Source organism: Bombina bombina, chromosome 3 (assembly GCF_027579735.1).
Source record: "Bombina bombina isolate aBomBom1 chromosome 3, aBomBom1.pri, whole genome shotgun sequence".
NCBI lineage: Eukaryota > Metazoa > Chordata > Amphibia > Anura > Bombinatoridae > Bombina > Bombina bombina.
In genome coordinates, this window is record NC_069501.1 from 659,820,623 (window position 1) to 659,838,949 (window position 18,327).

At 40.2% G+C, this 18,327-nt stretch overlaps 1 protein-coding gene across 1 annotated transcript in view; it reads left to right on the forward strand.

The window, feature by feature from the left end:
• The first annotated feature begins 12,069 nt into the window (after positions 1-12,069).
• SCML2 (Scm polycomb group protein like 2) overlaps positions 12,070-18,327 on the forward strand; it is a 787,256-nt gene continuing 780,998 nt past the window's right edge. The window contains exon 1 of the mRNA XM_053707393.1: positions 12,070-12,239. The gene's annotated coding sequence lies outside the window, so the exon portion shown is untranslated. The remainder of the gene's footprint in view (positions 12,240-18,327) is intronic.

The following is an 18,327-nucleotide window of genomic DNA, read 5'->3' on the forward strand; positions in this document are numbered from 1 at the left end:
GAGCAACAGGTTTAAACACAGGCTTAATTCTAACTAAAGCCTGACAAAACGCCTGAACGTCTGGAACATCCGCCAGACGCTTGTGCAAAAGAATAGACAGAGCAGAAATCTGTCCCTTTAAGGAACTAGCTGACAATCCTTTCTCCAATCCTTCTTGGAGAAAAGATAATATCCTGGGAATCCTGACTTTACTCCATGAGTAACCCTTGGATTCACACCAATGAAGATATTTACACCATATCTTATGATAGATTTTCCTGGTGACAGGCTTTCGAGCCTGAATTAAGGTATCAATGACCGACTCGGAGAACCCACGTTTTGATAAAATCAAGCGTTCAATCTCCAAGCAGTCAGACGCAGAGATATTAGATTTGGATGGTTCAAAGGATCCTGAAGTAGAAGGTCCTGCCTCAGCGGCAGAGTCCATGGTGGAAGGGATGACATGTCCACCAGATCTGCATACCAAGTCCTGCGTGGCCACGCAGGTGCTATCAAAATCACAGAAGCTCTCTCCTGCTTGATCTTGGCAATCAGACGAGGGAGCAGAGGAAACGGTGGAAACACATAAGCCAGGTTGAAGGACCAAGGCGCTGCTAGAGCATCTATCAGTGCTGCCTTGGGATCCCTGGACCTGGATCCGTAACAAGGAAGCTTGGCGTTCTGACGAGACTCCATGAGATCCAGTTCTGGTTTGCCCCAAAGTTGAATCAACTGTGCAAACACCTCCGGATGGAGCTCCCACTCCCCCGGATGAAAAGTATGTCGACTTAGAAAATCCGTCTCCCAGTTCTCTACTCCTGGGATATGGATAGCTGATAGATGGCAAGAGTGAACCTCTGCCCATAGAATTATTTTTGAAACCTCCAACATTGCTAGGGAACTCCTTGTTCCCCCTTGATGGTTGATGTAGGCTACAGTCGTGATATTGTCCGACTGAAATCTGATTAACCTGACCGCAGCAAGCCGAGGCCAAGCCTGAAGAGCATTGAATATCGCTCTTAGTTCCAGAATGTTTATCGGAAGGAGTGCCTCCTCCTGAGTCCACGAGCCCTGAGCCTTCAGGGAGTTCCAGACTGCACCCCAGCGAAGAAGGCTGGCATCTGTCGTTACTATTGTTCAATCTGGCCTGTGGAAGGTCATACCCTTGGACAGATGGACCCGAGATAGCCACCAGAGAAGAGAATCTCTGGTCTCTTGATCTAGATTTAGTAGAGGGGACAAATCTGTGTAATCCCCATTCCACTGACTGAGCATGCAAAATTGCAGCGGTCTGAGATGTAGGCGGGCAAACGGCACTATGTCCATCGCCGCTACCATTAAGCCGATTACTTCCATACACTGAGCAACTGAAGGGCGAGAAATAGAATAAAGAACACGGCAGGAATTTAGAAGTTTTGACAACCTGGCCTCTGTCAGGTAAATCTTCATTTCTACAGAATCTGTCAGAGTTCCTAGGAAGGAAACTCTTGTGAGAGGGGATAGAGAACTCTTTTCTTCGTTCACTTTCCACCCATGAGACCTCAGAAATGCCAGCACAATGTCCATATGGGACCTGGCGATTTGAAAATTCGACGCCTGTATCAGAATGTTGTCTAGGTAAGGGGCTACTGCTATACCCCGTGGCCTTAGGACCGCTAGGAGTGACCCTAGAACCTTCATAAAGATTCTTGGTGCCGTAGCTAACCCAAAGGGAAGAGCCACAAACTGGTAATGCCTGTCTAGGAAGGCGAACCTGAGAAACCGATGATGATCTCTGTGTATCGGAATGTGAAGATAAGCATCCTTTAAGTCCACTGTAGTCATATATTGACCCTCCTGGATCATAGGTAGGATGGTTCGAATAGTCTCCATCTTGAAGGATGGGACCCTGAGAAATTTGTTTAGGATCTTGAGATCTAAGATTGGTCTGAAAGTTCCCTCTTTCTTGGGAACAACAAACAGATTTGAATAGAAGCCTTGCCCCTGTTCCTCCTTTGGAACTGGGTGGATCACTCCCATAACTAGGAGGTCTTGCACACAATGTAAGAATGCCTCTCTCTTTATCTGGTTTGCAGATAATTGTGAGAGATGAAATCTCCCTTTTGGGGAAGAAGCTTTGAAATCCAGAAGATATCCCTGGGACACAATTTCCAACACCCAGGGATCCTGGACATCTCTTGCCCAAGCCTGGGCGAAGAGAGAAAGTCTGCCCCCTACTAGATCCGTTTCCGGATCGGGGGCTGATCTTTCATGCTGTCTTAGAGGCAGCAGGAGGTTTTTGGCCTGCTTTCCTTTGTTCCAAGCCTGGTTAGGTCTCCAGACCGGCTTGGACTGGGCAAAATTTCCCTCTTGTTTTGTATTAGAGGAAGCTGAAGCTGCGCCACTCTTGAAATTTTGAAAGGAACGAAAATTAGTCTGTTTGGTCCTTAATTTGTTGGACCTATCCTGAGGAAGGGCGTGACCTTTTCCTCCAGTAATATCAGAAATGATCTCCTTCAGTCCAGGCCCGAATAGGGTCTGCCCCTAAAGGGAATATTGAGAAGCTTAGACTTTGAAGTAACGTCAGCTGACCAGGATTTAAGCCATAGCGCCCTACGCGCCTGAATAGCAAAACCTTAGTTTTTAGCCGTTAGCTTGGTTAAATGAACAACGGCGTCAGAGACAAATGAATTGGCTAGCTTAAGAGCTTTAAGCTTGTCAAGGACATCATCCAATGGGGTTTCTACCTGTAGAGCATCTTCTAGAGACTCAAACCAGAAGGCCGCAGCAGCAGTGACAGGGGCAATGCACTCAAGGGGCTGGAGAATAAAAAATTGTTGAATAAAAATTTTCTTAAGGTAACCCTCTAATTTTTTGTCCATTGGATCTAGAAAAGCACAACTGTCCTCGACAGGGATAGTTGTACGCTTCGCTAGAGTAGAGACTGCTCCCTCCACCTTAGGGACCGTTTGCCACAAGTCCCGTGTAGCGGCATCTATGGGAAACATCTTTTTTAAAAACAGGAGGGGGAGAGAACGGTACACCTGGTCTATCCCATTCCTTAGTAATAATTTCTGAAAACCTCTTAGGTATTGGAAAAACATCAGTATAAACAGGCACTGCATAGTATTTATCCAATTTACACAATTTCTCTGGGACTACAATGGCGTCACAGTCATCCAGATTTGCTAAAACCTCCCTGAGCAACATGCGGAGGTGTTCAAGCTTAAATTTAAATGTAGACATATCAGAATCAGGTTGAAGTGTCTTCCCTGAATCAGAAAAATCACCCACAGATAGAAGCTCTCCTTCTTTGGCTTCTGGACATTGTGAGGGTATATCAGACATAGCTACTAAAGCGTCAGAGAGCTCTGTATTTGTTCTAGCCCCAGAGCTGTCTCGCTTTCCTTGTAACCCTGGCAGTTTGGACAATACTTCTGTAAGAGTATGATTCATAACTGCCGCCATTTCTTGTAAAGTATACGCAATGGGCGCACTAGATGTACTTGGCGTCCCTTGAGCGGGAGTTATAGGCTCTGACACGTGGGGAGAGTTAGTCGGCATAACTTCCCCCTTGTCAATTTCCTCTGGTGATAAATCTTTTAAAGCCAGAATATGGTCTTTATAACTTATAGTAAGATCAGTGCATTTGGTACACATTCTAAGATGGGGTTCCACAATGGCTTCTAAACATAATGAACAAGGAGTTTCCTCTATGTCAGACATGTTTAACAGACTAGTAATGAGACCAGCAAGCTTGGAAAACACATTAATTAATGTGAAAAAGCAGATTATAAAAAACGGTACTGTGCCTTTAAGGTAAAAAAGCAAACACAAAAACTGCAAAACAGTGAAAAAAAGCAGTTAACTTTATGAAATTTTTACAGTGTGTATAACAGACTAAAATAGCATTGCACCCACTTGCAAATGGATGATTAACCCCTCAGGTTCAAAAGCGAAGCAAAAAAACGGTAAAACCGTTATAACAGTCACAAGTAAACTGCCACAGCTCTACTGTGGCTCCTACCTTCCCTTCAAACGACTTTTGTAGGCACAAAAACCCTTTACAGAGGTCCAATATGTCAGGGGACTCCTTCAGGGAAGCTGGATGTCTCAGAATGTAAAAACAACTGCGCAATTAGAGCGCGAAAATAGGCCCCTCCCACCATGCACTCAAAGTGAAAGGGCCATAAATAACTACTCCTAGGAGAAATCTAGTCAGCCATGTGGAAAACTAGGCCCCAAATAAAGATTTATCACCCTCAGTAAAAAATCGTTCTTTATATATATGCAAACGTTTTACATACTAAGCCATAATAGAAAGTAATAAGAATATTACCCTTTACTCCAAGCATGATGCCAGTCATTATTAAATCACTGCAATCAGGCTTACCTTAAATATATCAGGCACTGTCAGCATTTTCTAGTTCTTATCATTCCTCTAGAAAAAAATATACTGAACATACCTCAGGGCAGTTAATTCTGCAGGCCATTCTCCCAGCTGAAGTTTCCCCATACTTTTCAGTTATGTGTGAGAACAGCAGTGGACCTTAGTTACAACCTGCTAAGATCATCAAAAACCTCAGGCAAAACTCTTCTTCTAATTTCTGCCTGAGGTAAAAAACAGTACAACGCCGGTACTGTTTAAAAATAAACTTTTGATTGAAGATAAACTACACTAATTCACCACATCTCTCTTGATACTTCCCTTGTCGAGAGCTGCAAGAGAATAACTGGAGGTGGCAGTTAGGGGAGGAGCTATATAGACAGCTCTGCTGTGGGTGATCCTCTTGCAGCTTCCTGTTGGGAAGGAGAATATCCCACAAGTAATGGATGAATCCGTGGACTGGATACACCTTACAAGAGAAATGTTATTACAAAAAGAGTGCAGATGGATCCATGAATTAAAATCCACTGCACCTAGAGGTCTAAATGAAGCCATATCATACAAATGTTTCCTTTAAATAGGGCAAACAGTAAGAGAGCTGAAAAATGCTATTAGAGATATGTTCGATCTGTTGATACACCAGATCCATATGTTATATCAACTAATGATAAACAGAAATTGCAGTAACAGTTCCACCCAGAAGCATTGGATAGCTATGAATTTGCTTATTAGCCCTATGACTCTATTAAATTATAGAAGTGCAGACGATTCATAAGATAAATAGTGAACCATCCAAAAATGATAGCACTACATGAGTGGAGTGACATATACACACAATCCAAAATAGGTTCAATTTTTGAAAAGGTTACTTTTCAGTGTGTTTGGATAATAAAACCTCTAGTGACCAATACATTATATATAGTATTGGAACTGTTCTATTCTAACTAAAGATTCTGTTTTAAGATACCTTTGTGAGATGTATAACATCCATTGATATCTATGTGACATCAAAACGGATCTAAGGATACATATATTATTTGAATAATTATACACTGTGTGCAGAATTATTAGGCAAATGAGTATTTTGACCACATCATCCTCTTTATGCATGTTGTCTTACTCCAAGCTGTATAGGCTCGAAAGCCTACTACCAATTAAGCATATTAGGTGATGTGCATCTCTGTAATGAGAAGGGGTGTGGTCTAATGACATCAACACCCTATATCAGGTGTGCATAATTATTAGGCAACTTCCTTTCCTTTGGCAAAATGGGTCAAAAGAAGGACTTGACAGGCTCAGAAAAGTCAAAAATAGTGAGATATCTTGCAGAGGGATGCAGCACTCTTAAAATTGCAAAGCTTCTGAAGCGTGATCATCGAACAATCAAGCGTTTCATTCAAAATAGTCAACAGGGTCGCAAGAAGCGTGTGGAAAAACCAAGGCGCAAAATAACTGCCCATGAACTGAGAAAAGTCAAGCGTGCAGCTGCCAAGATGCCACTTGCCACCAGTTTGGCCATATTTCAGAGCTGCAACATCACTGGAGTGCCCAAAAGCACAAGGTGTGCAATACTCAGAGACATGGCCAAGGTAAGAAAGGCTGAAAGACGACCACCACTGAACAAGACACACAAGCTGAAACGTCAAGACTGGGCCAAGAAATATCTAAAGACTGATTTTTCTAAGGTTTTATGGACTGATGAAATGAGAGTGAGTCTTGATGGGCCAGATGGATGGGCCCGTGGCTGGATTGGTAAAGGGCAGAGAGCTCCAGTCCGACTCAGATGCCAGCAAGGTGGAGGTGGAGTACTGGTTTTGGCTGGTATCATCAAAGATGAGCTTGTGGGGCCTTTTCAGGTTGAGGATGGAGTCAAGCTCAACTCCCAGTCCTACTGCCAGTTTCTGGAAGACACCTTCTTCAAGCAGTGGTACAGGAAGAAGTCTGCATCCTTCAAGAAAAACATGATTTTCATGCAGGACAATGCTCCATCACACGCGTCCACGTACTCCACAGCGTGGCTGGCAAGAAAGGGTATAAAAGAAGAAAATCTAATGACATGGCCTCCTTGTTCACCTGATCTGAACCCCATTGAGAACCTGTGGTCCATCATCAAATGTGAGATTTACAAGGAGGGAAAACAGTACACCTCTCTGAACAGTGTCTGGGAGGCTGTGGTTGCTGCTGCACGCAATGTTGATGGTGAACAGATCAAAACACTGACAGAATCCATGGATGGCAGGCTTTTGAGTGTCCTTGCAAAGAAAGGTGGCTATATTGGTCACTGATTTGTTTGTGTTTTGTTTTTGAATGTCAGAAATGTATATTTGTGAATGTTGAGATGTTATATTGGTTTCACTGGTAAAAACAAATAATTGAAATGGGTATATATTTGTTTTTTGTTAAAGGGACAGTCAACACCAGAATTTTTGTTGTTTAAAAAGATAGATAATCCCTTTATTACCCATTCCCCAGTTTTGCAAAACCAACACTGTTATATTAATACACTTTTTACTTCTGTGACTAACTTGTATCTAAGCATCTTCTGACCGCCCCTAATCACATGACTTTTAGTTCTTATCTATTGACTTGCATTTTAGCCAATTAGTGCAGTGTCTGCCACTAGCCACGGGCGTGATCACAATGCTATCTATATGGCCTACATGAGCTTGCTCTCCCCTGCTGTGAAAAGTAAATAAAATAGAGGCGTCCTTCAAGGGCTTAGAAATTATCATATGAGCCTTCCTAGGTTTGCTTTCAACTAGAATACCAAGAGAACAAAGCAAAATTGTTGATAAAAGTAAATTCGAAAGTTGTTTAAAATTACATGCCCTATTTGAAAAATGAAAGTTTTTTTTGGACTTGACTGTCCCTTTAAGTTGCCTAATAATTATGCACAGTAATAGTCACCTGCACACACAGATATCCCCCTAAAATAGCTATAACTAAAAACAAACTAAAAACTACTTCCAAAAATGTTCAGCTTTGATATTAATGAGTTTTTTGGGTTCATTGAGAACATGGTTGTTGTTCAATAATAAAATTAATCCTCAAAAATACAACTTGCCTAATAATTCTGCACTCCCTGTATATCCATGAACAATTCCATACATTCTCTATCTCTTTCTGAATGACCCCAGTGAATAAATATTTTAAACACCCATGATCGTACATAGTAATTTCAGATTTGCTATGTCCCACGTTTCAGTTGTTCTAATTCCACCACATTTTAATATAAGTACATACACAGGGAACTATTAATGTCACACGCATTGTGAAATATTGACTTTGATTGTGCCAACAAAATAAGTATTTTCTGGTGTATATAATTAGAACACTGTAAATATCCATTGCATGTATCACAACATAACAGTTTTTTCGTTTTTTCATTTGACATATACTTTGGTTTGAAATATACCTAAGTATTAATCCAGGCTTCACCGAATATCCTGTGAATGAATAACAAAATAGGCCAATGCGGTATTACACTTCCGCATAACACTGAACAAGAATATTAACGTTGCTATGACAACGATTGTGAATAAAGAGCTCTACCTAACGCTGGGCTGGCCCTATGCCCTGACGAAGTCACGTTCATGTGATGGAAACGCGTCGGTGGGCGTGGCCTGGCATTGAGTGTGCTCTATACACACTAACACATAGCAAACATAGCTGTTTACTCTCAATACCGCTATAGAGGCTCTGAACAAACTCCTTGTCACATTGTTGCGCTTTCACAAAAGCAAACAATTTGTATATAATTTAGTCTATTATACATAAGAATTACACACTGTAACCACGGATGTTAATTGTGTGCATCCACTTAGATACATAGAGACAGAATTTGCTGTTTACATTTGGGTGTACAGATGGACTACGTTCATACACATGAGTTTGGAATTTGAGTGCTGTGAATGTTTTGGTGTTTGATTTGTCTTGAACTTAGGGACATAAGCTAGCAATCGGCTGACTTTGTTAAATCAAAGCAGTACGCAGGTAGGACGCCCTCGAGCGCATAGCTTGTTTGATATTTATGTATGAATACATGTGTTAAGTGAGGAGTTTTCCTTAATAGTCTGCCGAATTGCCTATACCCTTCAGTTCTATTAGTGATATTATACACGCATACCAGGCCCACTAGCCCTTACTTTCTCATTTTAATTTTAGATGCTATATAGGTGAGACTATAGAATACAGAATTAAGTGGTGGTAGTGATTATACCCATCCTTAATAGCCTACTCCAGCATCTACGTACTTTTTATATTGTCTGATTATCATTAGGTGTATACTGACCCATAAGGTATACTATAAGTTTAGAAGTTTGGAGGTGAATATACCCATTCTCAAAATACCCTTGGCAGTATTCTTTCCTAAGGTAACGTTGGTTTAGCATATATGTCAATAAAGTGTAATTTTTAACCTCATTAATGTCTTTCTAAATCATGAAAGAAAAAAATTGGGTTTATTGTCCCTTTAATCTTTCAGTGTCTCTGTACTATATAAGGAGTCAGTTGGAAAAGAATATAAAACTTGAGATACACTGTAAGGAGCTTCAAAAAGGATTTGTTCCAATTGTATAAAAATACAAATTCTTACGGCTAGATTACGAGTCTTGCGTTAGCCTTAAAAAGCAGCGTTGAGAGGTCCCAACGCTGCTTTTTAACGCCCGTTGGTATTACGAGTCTAGCAGGAGAGGGTGTACCGCTCACTTTTCTTCCGCGACTCGAGCTTACCGCAAATCCCCTTACGTAAATTGCGTATCCTATCTTTTCAATGGGACTTGCATAACGCCGGTATTACGAGTCTTGGAAGAAGTGAGCGGTACACCCTCTCCTGTCAAGACTGGTACCGCATTTAAAAGTCAGTAGTTAAGAGTTTTATGGGCTAACGCCGTAACATAAAACTCTTAACTTAAGTGCTACAAAGTACACTAACACCCACAAACTACCTATTAACCCCTAAACCGAGCCCCCCCCCCCCACATCGGAAACACTTAAATTAAAAGTGTAACCCCTAATCTGCCGACCGGACATCGCCGCCACTTTAATAAATATATTAACCCCTAAACCGCCGCACTCCCGCCTCGCAAACACTAGTTAAATTTTATTAACCCCTAATCTGCCGTCCCTAACATCGCCGACACCTACCTACATTTATTAACCCCTAAACTGCCACCCCAAACGTCGCCGCTTCTATATTAAAGGTATTAACCCCTAAACCTAAGTCTAAACCTAACCCCCCTAACTTAAATATAATTTAAAATAATCTAAATAAAATTACTACTATTAAATAAATTAATCCTATTTAAAAATAAATACTTACCTGTAAAATAAACCATAAGATAGCTACAATATAACTAATAGTTACATTGTAGCTAGCTTAGGGTTTATATTTATTTTACAGGCAACTTTGTATTTATTTTAACTAGGTAGAATAGTTATTAAATAGTTATTAACTATTTAATAACTACCTAGTTAAAATAAATACAAAAGTACCTGTAAAATAAATCCTAACCTAAATTACAATTACACCTAACACTACACTATCATTAAATTAATTACCTAAACTACCTACAATTAATTATAATTTAATTAAATAAACTAAAGAACGAAAAACAACAAACACTAAATTACAGAAAATAAAAAAATAATTACAATTTTTTAAAATGAATTACACCTACTCTAATCCCCCTAATATAATAAAAAAAGCCCCCCAAAATGATAAAAATCCCTCCCCTATACTAAATTACAAATAGCCCTTAAAAGGGCCTTTTGCGGGGCATTGCCCCAAAGTAATCAGCTCTTTTACCTTTAAAAAAAATACAATACCCCCCCCAAATTAAAACCCACCACACACACACCCAACCCTACTCTAAAACCCACCCAATCCCCCCTTAATAAAACCTAACACTATCCCCTTGAAGATCACCCTACCTTGAGCCGTCTTCACCCAGCCGGGCACAAGTGGACCTCCAGAGGGGCAGACGTCTTCATCTGATCCGGGCAGAAGAGGTCCTCCAAGTGGCAGAAGTCTTCATCCAGACGGCATCTTCTATCTTCATCCATCTGGAGCGGAGCGGGTCCATCTTCTATCCAGCTGACGCAGAGCATCCTCTTCAAACGAAGTCCAAGTTTTTATTTTCTGTAATTTAGTGTTTGTTGTTTTTCGCACTTTAGTTTATTTAATTTAATTGTAATTAATTGTAGGTAGTTTAGGTAATTAATTTAATGATAGTGTAGTGTTAGGTGTAATTGTAATTTAGGTTAGGATTTATTTTACAGGTAAAATTGTATTTATTTTAGCTAGGTAGTTATTAAATAGTTAATAACTATTTAATAACTATTCTACCTAGTTAAAATAAATACAAAGTTGCCTGTATAATAAATATAAAAACCCTAAGCTAGCTAAAATTTAACTATTAGTTATATTGTAGCTATCTTATGGTTTATTTTACAGGTATTTATTTTTAAATAGGAATAATTTATTTAATTGTAGTTATTTTATTTAGATTTGTTTAAATTATATTTAAGTTAGGGGGGTTAGGGTTAGACTTAGGTTTAGGGGTTAATAACTTTATTATAGTGGCGGGTAACGTTGTTGGCGGCGGCAGATTAGGGGTTAATAAGTGTAGGTTGGTTGCGGCGACATTGGGGGGGGCAGATTAGGGGTTAATAAATATAATGTAGGGTTCGGCGATGGGGGCAGTAGATTAGGGGTTCATAGGAATAATGTAGGTGGCGGCGGTGTCCGGAGCGGCAGAATAGGGGTTAATAATTATAATGTAGTTGGCGACTATGTCGGGGACGGCAGATTAGGGGTTAATAAGTGTAATATTAGGGGTGTTTAGACTTGGGGTTCATGTTAGGGTGTTAGGTGTAGACATAAAATTAATTTCCCCATAGGAATCAATGGGGCTGCGTTAGGAGCTGAACGCTGCTTTTTTTGCAGGTGTTAGGTTTTTTTTCAGCCGGCTCAGCCCCATTGTTTCCTATGGGGAAATCATGCACGAGCACGTTTAGCCAGCTTACCGCTACCGTAAGCAACGCTGGTATTGAGGTGAGGAACTAAATTTTGCTCTACGCTCACCTTTTTGCGGTTAACGCCGGGTTTAAAAAAACCTGTAATACCAGCGTTGTCTTAAGGGAGCGTTAAAAAAAAAGGCTCGTTAGCAACACACCCCGTTACCGCAAAACTCGTAATCTCGGTGTTTAATTGTATAAAAACAACAATTATTTAAAAAGCAAGTTGCAAGCTTTAAAAAAAAAATGATGCGCAGTTTCCTCAGGCATAATCTGATTGAAACTTGTGCTCCTTTATACAATGCTTATAAAGTTTCCATTCACATAAGTATTCACTTATTCAAAATAAAATGTTTGACATTGCTGGTTACTATAATATATAACCAACATATACAGTACAGTAGCATCGCTATGTCGCTCCCCGTTTCTAAACTATTCCCAACTTAGCAAACACTTTAACCGAAATATGTCATACTTTGAAGGAATAAGACAGAAGTGCATTATCAATGTTTTCTATGCTTACTACTGCAGTACATTACACATGATCAGAAAGACACAGATAAGTAACCTTCTCACATTCTGCACGTACGTGACTAGGACAGGTTGCTACTAACAGCCCAGAGACCCCTCACTCACTACTATCCGTGAACACGCGAAAGAGGAAGCGCATCACTGAGAACGCGCAATTCATACAACATGGCGGCGCTGTGAGCCAACTTATTAGGGAGTATAGAAAATAAGCTATTTTACACCAGTAGTATGGTTACATTTAAAATAATTATGTTCAAAGTAAACGAAGCAGACAATTGAATCAGGAACATATGACCGAAGTAACTTGAATAACCCACTCCTGGTAGGAACCAGTGTCACTAGCGAGGTGAGCTTTACTACACCTTACTACACCGCAGTGTGGGACGGGTCGTTGTCCAATTGTTTGGTAACGTCGCCGTGCCCTGCTAATATAAAGATTCTGATTTTATAAAAACATTGTAATAGGGTTTATATATAGGAAAATGTAAAGCACTTAGTGGTTCAAAAGCCTCGAGACGGAGACATACGTGACATTTTTAAAACATTAGGAAGGCGTATAATTAATAGGAAGGAACCACCGGGAATTCTTTCTGCTGTTTTATTGCGCATGTGATGATAAAGAGGCGCATGCAGCAGTTGATACTATCTAAAGGTTGTGACACGAGCTGAAATTAACACTTTGGTTGCCATAGATGGTTGCAAAAGCATTTGCTATGTAACATTTGCTATGTAACACCTCTTGCGTGGCAGCAAAGGCTTAATTAAGAAGTTTCCTGCTGCAGAGTTACTAGGTGATCAAATCAGCTGAGCCGTATAGTATTGCACTTTTCTGTTCACCGCTTTATTTTATTATTTCGCTGCTATTAGGGCTAGACTTATTAACGCTGAGGCGTACAGGGGAGCATATACGCGCCCCTGTACGCCTCAGCTCGCCTGTGGCGGGGCGAAATTACCCGCAGGTATTCGCCATTGCACACGAGCGCAATTTTGCGCTCACATGCAATCCCGCCCCCTGCCCGCGCACAGCCAATCACGCACAGGCAGGAGCTGTCAAACTCCTCGGTCGGACTCGACTGAGGAGATTGAATTTACGCCACCTTAGAGGTGGCGAATAGGTTAGGGAAGCGGCGGTCAGGTGACCGCTGCCTGATAAATATGGCAAGCAAGTTCTTATGAGAATTTGCAGCCGTAGGGCTTTAATAAATCAACCCTTGCCCATCCAAACCTCCCAAAAGTTCAGCATTCGGGGGTATTGGAAATAGTGGGGATCTCATGGTTGAAATGTACCTATTGTGTAGTGTAATGGTGTACCAGGTGTCAAAAAGTTGTTTATGTATTTGTAAGTGTGTCTAGTAAGCTCATTGGAAACCCAGTATAACACTGCCACCCTGGGTACTTGTAGAATGTTAGTCTATTGATACCCAAGATTTAAACTCACTGGCGTTTTGCTAGTCTAGTATTCATTGAAGGATAATTGCTTCATTGTAGTCTTTTAGACATGAAAAACCTAATCCTCCATACGTTGGTGGTCTGAAAATAGTGTCTCTACAGATTATAGGTCTGCTTTTACCCCATATAAAGGAGTTGAGGAGGTTCTGAAGTTGTTTAATGTATCATGTGGGTAAAAGTATGGGAAGTGTCTGAAGAAGGAATAAAATTCTAGGTAGAGTAGTAATTTTTACAGATTGTATACATCCCCACCAGGAAATTGGTTTTGTGGACCATGACAGTAACTCTTGTTGTGTAAGAGATTAAGGTAATTTTTTTTCAAATAATGAGGATTGTTTAGGGGTAAGCTTGATGTCCAGATAGTTCAGGGTCTCTGTTTGTAATTTGAGTGTGCATGTAGTTCTCAGAGATTGGAATTGGGCTCGAGTTAAATGTATGTTTAAAATGTCAGATTTTTGTGCGTTTATGAGGAAATTAAAGAATTTTCCAAACGTGTCTAATTCGTTAAGGATGGCTGGTATGAATTGTAGTGGGGAAGACAGTAAAAAGTATGTTGTCTACATACATAGGTATTTTGAAGTTATGTGGGCCTACTTTGATGCCTTCTATTTTTTGTTTTTGCTGGATATGTGATGCCAAGATGATGGGTGATAAGGGACATCCCTGTCTTGTGCCATTTCTGATGTCAAATGGGATGGATAGCATGCCAATTGCCTTGATCTTGGCATTGGAGTGTATGTAGAGGTTAAATATTTGCATGGTCATTTTGGGGCCAAAACCAAAGGTTTGTAGTGTCTCCAGAAGGAAATGCCAATTTAACCTGTCAAATGCTTTCTCCATGTCTGTTGCGAGGAGCACTGATGGGGCATTAGTATATTGAGCAAAAGACATCCTGGTCAAGACCCTTATGGTGTTATCCCTCGCTTCCTGATGTGGAACAAAGCCAACCTGAACTGTGTGGACTATCTCTTTAAGTACAGAATTATTTTGCTTGGATAAGCTAGTTTGGTAGCTGCCTGTGCCAGTTGGTGGTTTATTGGGTTTGAGAATTACGGAGATGTGTGCTGTCAGCGTGGCATGTGGGAGAGGTTGGACATCATCTATTGTATGAAATAGTTTTAAAAGATGAGGTGCTAGTATGTTCTTGAAAGTTTTATAGTATGCATTTTTGAAACCATCAGGGCCTGGACTTTTCCCTGCTGGAAGATATGAGATGGCCAACAGTATCTTGGTGAGGGTTTGTGGGTTTTCTAGGTCAGCTATCTTGGATGGTAGTAATTCGAAGAGGTTGGCATCCTTTATATATTGAGTCATGAGTTAAAGATGTTTTGTAGATGTGTCTGAGCCTAGGTTATAGAGATGTGAATAAAAATCCCCTAAATTATTAACTATTCCTACGCGATCACAAATGTCTAGGACCTCAACTGTAGTGAGTTTATGAATGTGTGATTTGAGTGACTGTGCCTTCAATGTTTTGGCAAGTAGTGGGCCAGTACGGTTTCCTTCATACAAGTATGTCTTTTTCAAATATAACTCTTTACGTGGTGCATCTTTAGTTAGTATCTCACTAAGGTCTTTTCTAACCGCGGTCAATTGTTGGAGAATAGTGCTCTCTGTAAAGGTATTTTTGTGTTGGAGTTCTAGATGATGTAAGCATGTAGCTAAAAGGTTGACAGTTGAGTTGTAAGTTTTCTTAAGAAAGGCTTTGTGTTTAATGCATTCTCCCCTTATTACTGCCTTGTGGGCTTACCAAATGTTGCTGGGGGAGGTGTCCGGAGTGGTATTTATTTGGAAATACCCTGTTAATGAGTCAGTGAGCTTCATAAGAGTTAAAGGGTAGTGTAGTAGGGACTCGTCAAGTCTCCATATGAATGGGTTGTTTTGGCATTTCTGGCCATTCTAATTGTATAGTGGTCATGGAGTGATCTGACCACGCAATAGGTTGGATATCTGAAACTTTTAGTAAGGATAGGGTGTTTTGGTCAACTAATAGGTAGTCTATTTGTGTGTATAAGGGCCAGGGGTGGAAGTAGAAAGTGTAGTTTCGTTGGAGCGGATGTTGGATGCACCAAGGGCATAGGCATAGTTGTGTCATACATGTGTAGACAGCATTAGGGGGTTTGACTTGATGTTGCGTGTTATTTGATGATGAGTCTAAAGTTGGGTCTAATGTAATGTTTGTCTCTCCTAAGATTAAGGTCCCCTTGCTTGATTCCAATAAGAGGGAGGGGAGGCGTTTGAAGAATTTGGCTCTCTGTTTTTTTGGGGCATATACATTGACCAACGTGAAGGGTCTATGAAATAATAAACCGTTTGAGTATTAAGATCCTACCCTCTATATCTGCTACTTGAGTAATTGGAAGGGTACATTTTTGTGAATAAGTGTTCCAACCCCATTATTTTTAACATTGTTGCAGTTAAAGAAGCCTAGTGGGAATTCTCTAGATGTGAATTTGGGTTTTGCTGTTTTTAGGAAGTGCGTTTCCTGTAAAAATATTATGGCGTCTCTAAGTTTAGCGAACCATCTCAGTGCTATCAAGCTTTTGGGTGGTGAATTGAGGCCCTTGACATTTTGGGATGCTATGTTCAGAATTGGGTTAACCATGTGTAGTGTATATGAGTAAAATTAAATGTGTATTGAGATGCGTTACCCTTCTGTGATGCATCTCATTGGTCCCAGATGCCCCCTCCCAATAGATGAAAGGAAGATAGTGTTGAGAAAGTGTGATACAGCCAGAATTGTACCAGGTAGATGTCGGTCTATGGGCCCTATAGTGAGCGAGTAAAAAGAACAAATTAACTAAAAGATGAAAGCACAATAGAACTTTGTAATATAACATAAAAGTATAGGATTCATCAACTTTAGTATCTTGACAAATTAATTGTTGATACATCTCTATGTTAGTAAAAAAAAGTAAGAAGGGGCACATTGGGCAATGTTTACTGCTTTCCTGTGGGGTCCCGGGTTGTGGCAATAAGGAAATTCAATATTTCTTGGCGTCGGGGTATTGTTGGCTATCAGGATTTTTTCATATACCCTAAGATGCCTGGTGGTTCTAGGGGCTATTAAAGATAATGTCACATGGGTAAACATGTGATCTCAGGTGGGATATGTGGTGTTGTTTGGTGTGGTCTTGGGAGGAGTAGGTGGATGTTTCTGCTTCCTTGCAACTGTGGACCATTCTGCTTGCTGAAGTTTGGGATGCTTTTTCATTGTGCCTGATTGTCATCCGGTTGATCCGCTAATGAGGGTATTGATGGTTGAGGAATGTTCATCATTTTGCAGAACTGTTCCAGGCCTTCTTGTTCTTTGTAAATTGTTGTTTTGTTTCCTTTTATCACTTTAAAGGGACAGTCAAGTCCAATTGTTTCTTTCATGATTCAGATAGGGCATGTCATTTTAAAGGGACACTGTAAGCAAAAAATATCTAAGCTTGTAACGAATTAACTACCCTAATCAAACATTTTCTCAATATAATCTCATAATGAGATTGTTACCGTTTTGCCGATTTCTTTCTTCAATTATTTATTGCTTTCCAAACCCACTCCGTGGGTATCCTTAACTCCTGTGCAATCCGGGCTGACAACCGCGGTTTGAATATGGCGCCTCTAATAAGCTCTGCGCATGCGCAAGATTGCGCAACGTCACCGAAACCGTCACTCCTTGTAATGCGCAAGCGTGATTCCTATCTGTGGGTAACTTCGGATTCACTAGTTTAAAATGCGCATGCGATATTTAGCTGATTTTATGCGCAGTAGGACAAATTAGTCTCTTAATGAGATGCATAAACATGCAATATGATTGGTTACTGTATCCTAACACGTAGTGCCGACATTTGTGGGCTGGATATCGTGACGTAATCACCGAAAACTAAATATGATTTTTCTACCGTTATGCTTCTTCGTTTTACAACATTTATAGGTCAGTATGTTTTAGTTTATGCTTATAACATGTTATATGGGGTTTGTTTATAATAAAAATAGTAAAAGATAGTAATCCTTTAAACAACTTTCCAATTTTCTTTTATCACCGATTTTGCTTTGTTCTTTTGGTATTCTTAGTTGAAAGCTAAACCTTGGAGGTTCATATGCTAATTTCTTAGACCTTGAAGGCCGCCTCTAATCTGAAAGCATTTTGATAGTTTTTCACCACTAGAGGGTGTTAGTTCATGTGTTTCATATAGATAACATTAAGCTCATGCACGTGAAGTTACCCTGGAGTGAGCACTGATTGGCTAAAATGCAAGTCTGTCAAAATAACTGAAAAAAGGGGGCAGTTTGCAGAGGCTAAGATACAAGGTAATCACAGAGGTAAAAAGTGTATTATTATAACTGTATTGGATATGAAAAACTGGGGAATTGGTAATAAAGGGATTATCTACCTTTTTTTTAAAAAAAAACAAAATTTTTGTGTTGACTGGCCCTTTAATGGAGAACGGAAATCCCCACCTGTAGGGGATTCCTAGATCTGCAAGATAAAGCGTTAGGTAGCAAGCTTCTTTTTGTTTCACTATTGTTATAGTGCTAAGATCGGCAAAGATCTGGATGGAGGCACCTTCAATTGTAAGCATGACTTTCTTTCTCGCCGCCTGAGGCACTTTTTCTCTGTCAGTAAATTTGTAACATCGTAGTATGACATCCCTGGGAGGTGCTGAATCTTATGCTTTGGGTCTTAATGCCCTATGGACAATATCTAGGTCAATTATTTCTCCATCAGTGTTACCTAAAAGGGATTGAAACAATTTTTGTCGGTGTGATTTGAGCTGTGAGGTTAACATGGTTTCTGGGATTCCCCTAATCCTGAGGTTCTAAAGGGAGCCCTTGTTGTCTAGGTCCTCTACTTGAGCTTGGAGCTGTATTATTGTAGTATTCTGATGTTGTATTGCTATGTCCATTGAGTCTGAGGATTTAGAAATTTCTTCTGTCTGGTCTTCAAGTTGGAAGACTCTGTGGCCTAGGTCATTAATATATTTTTTTACTTCTGC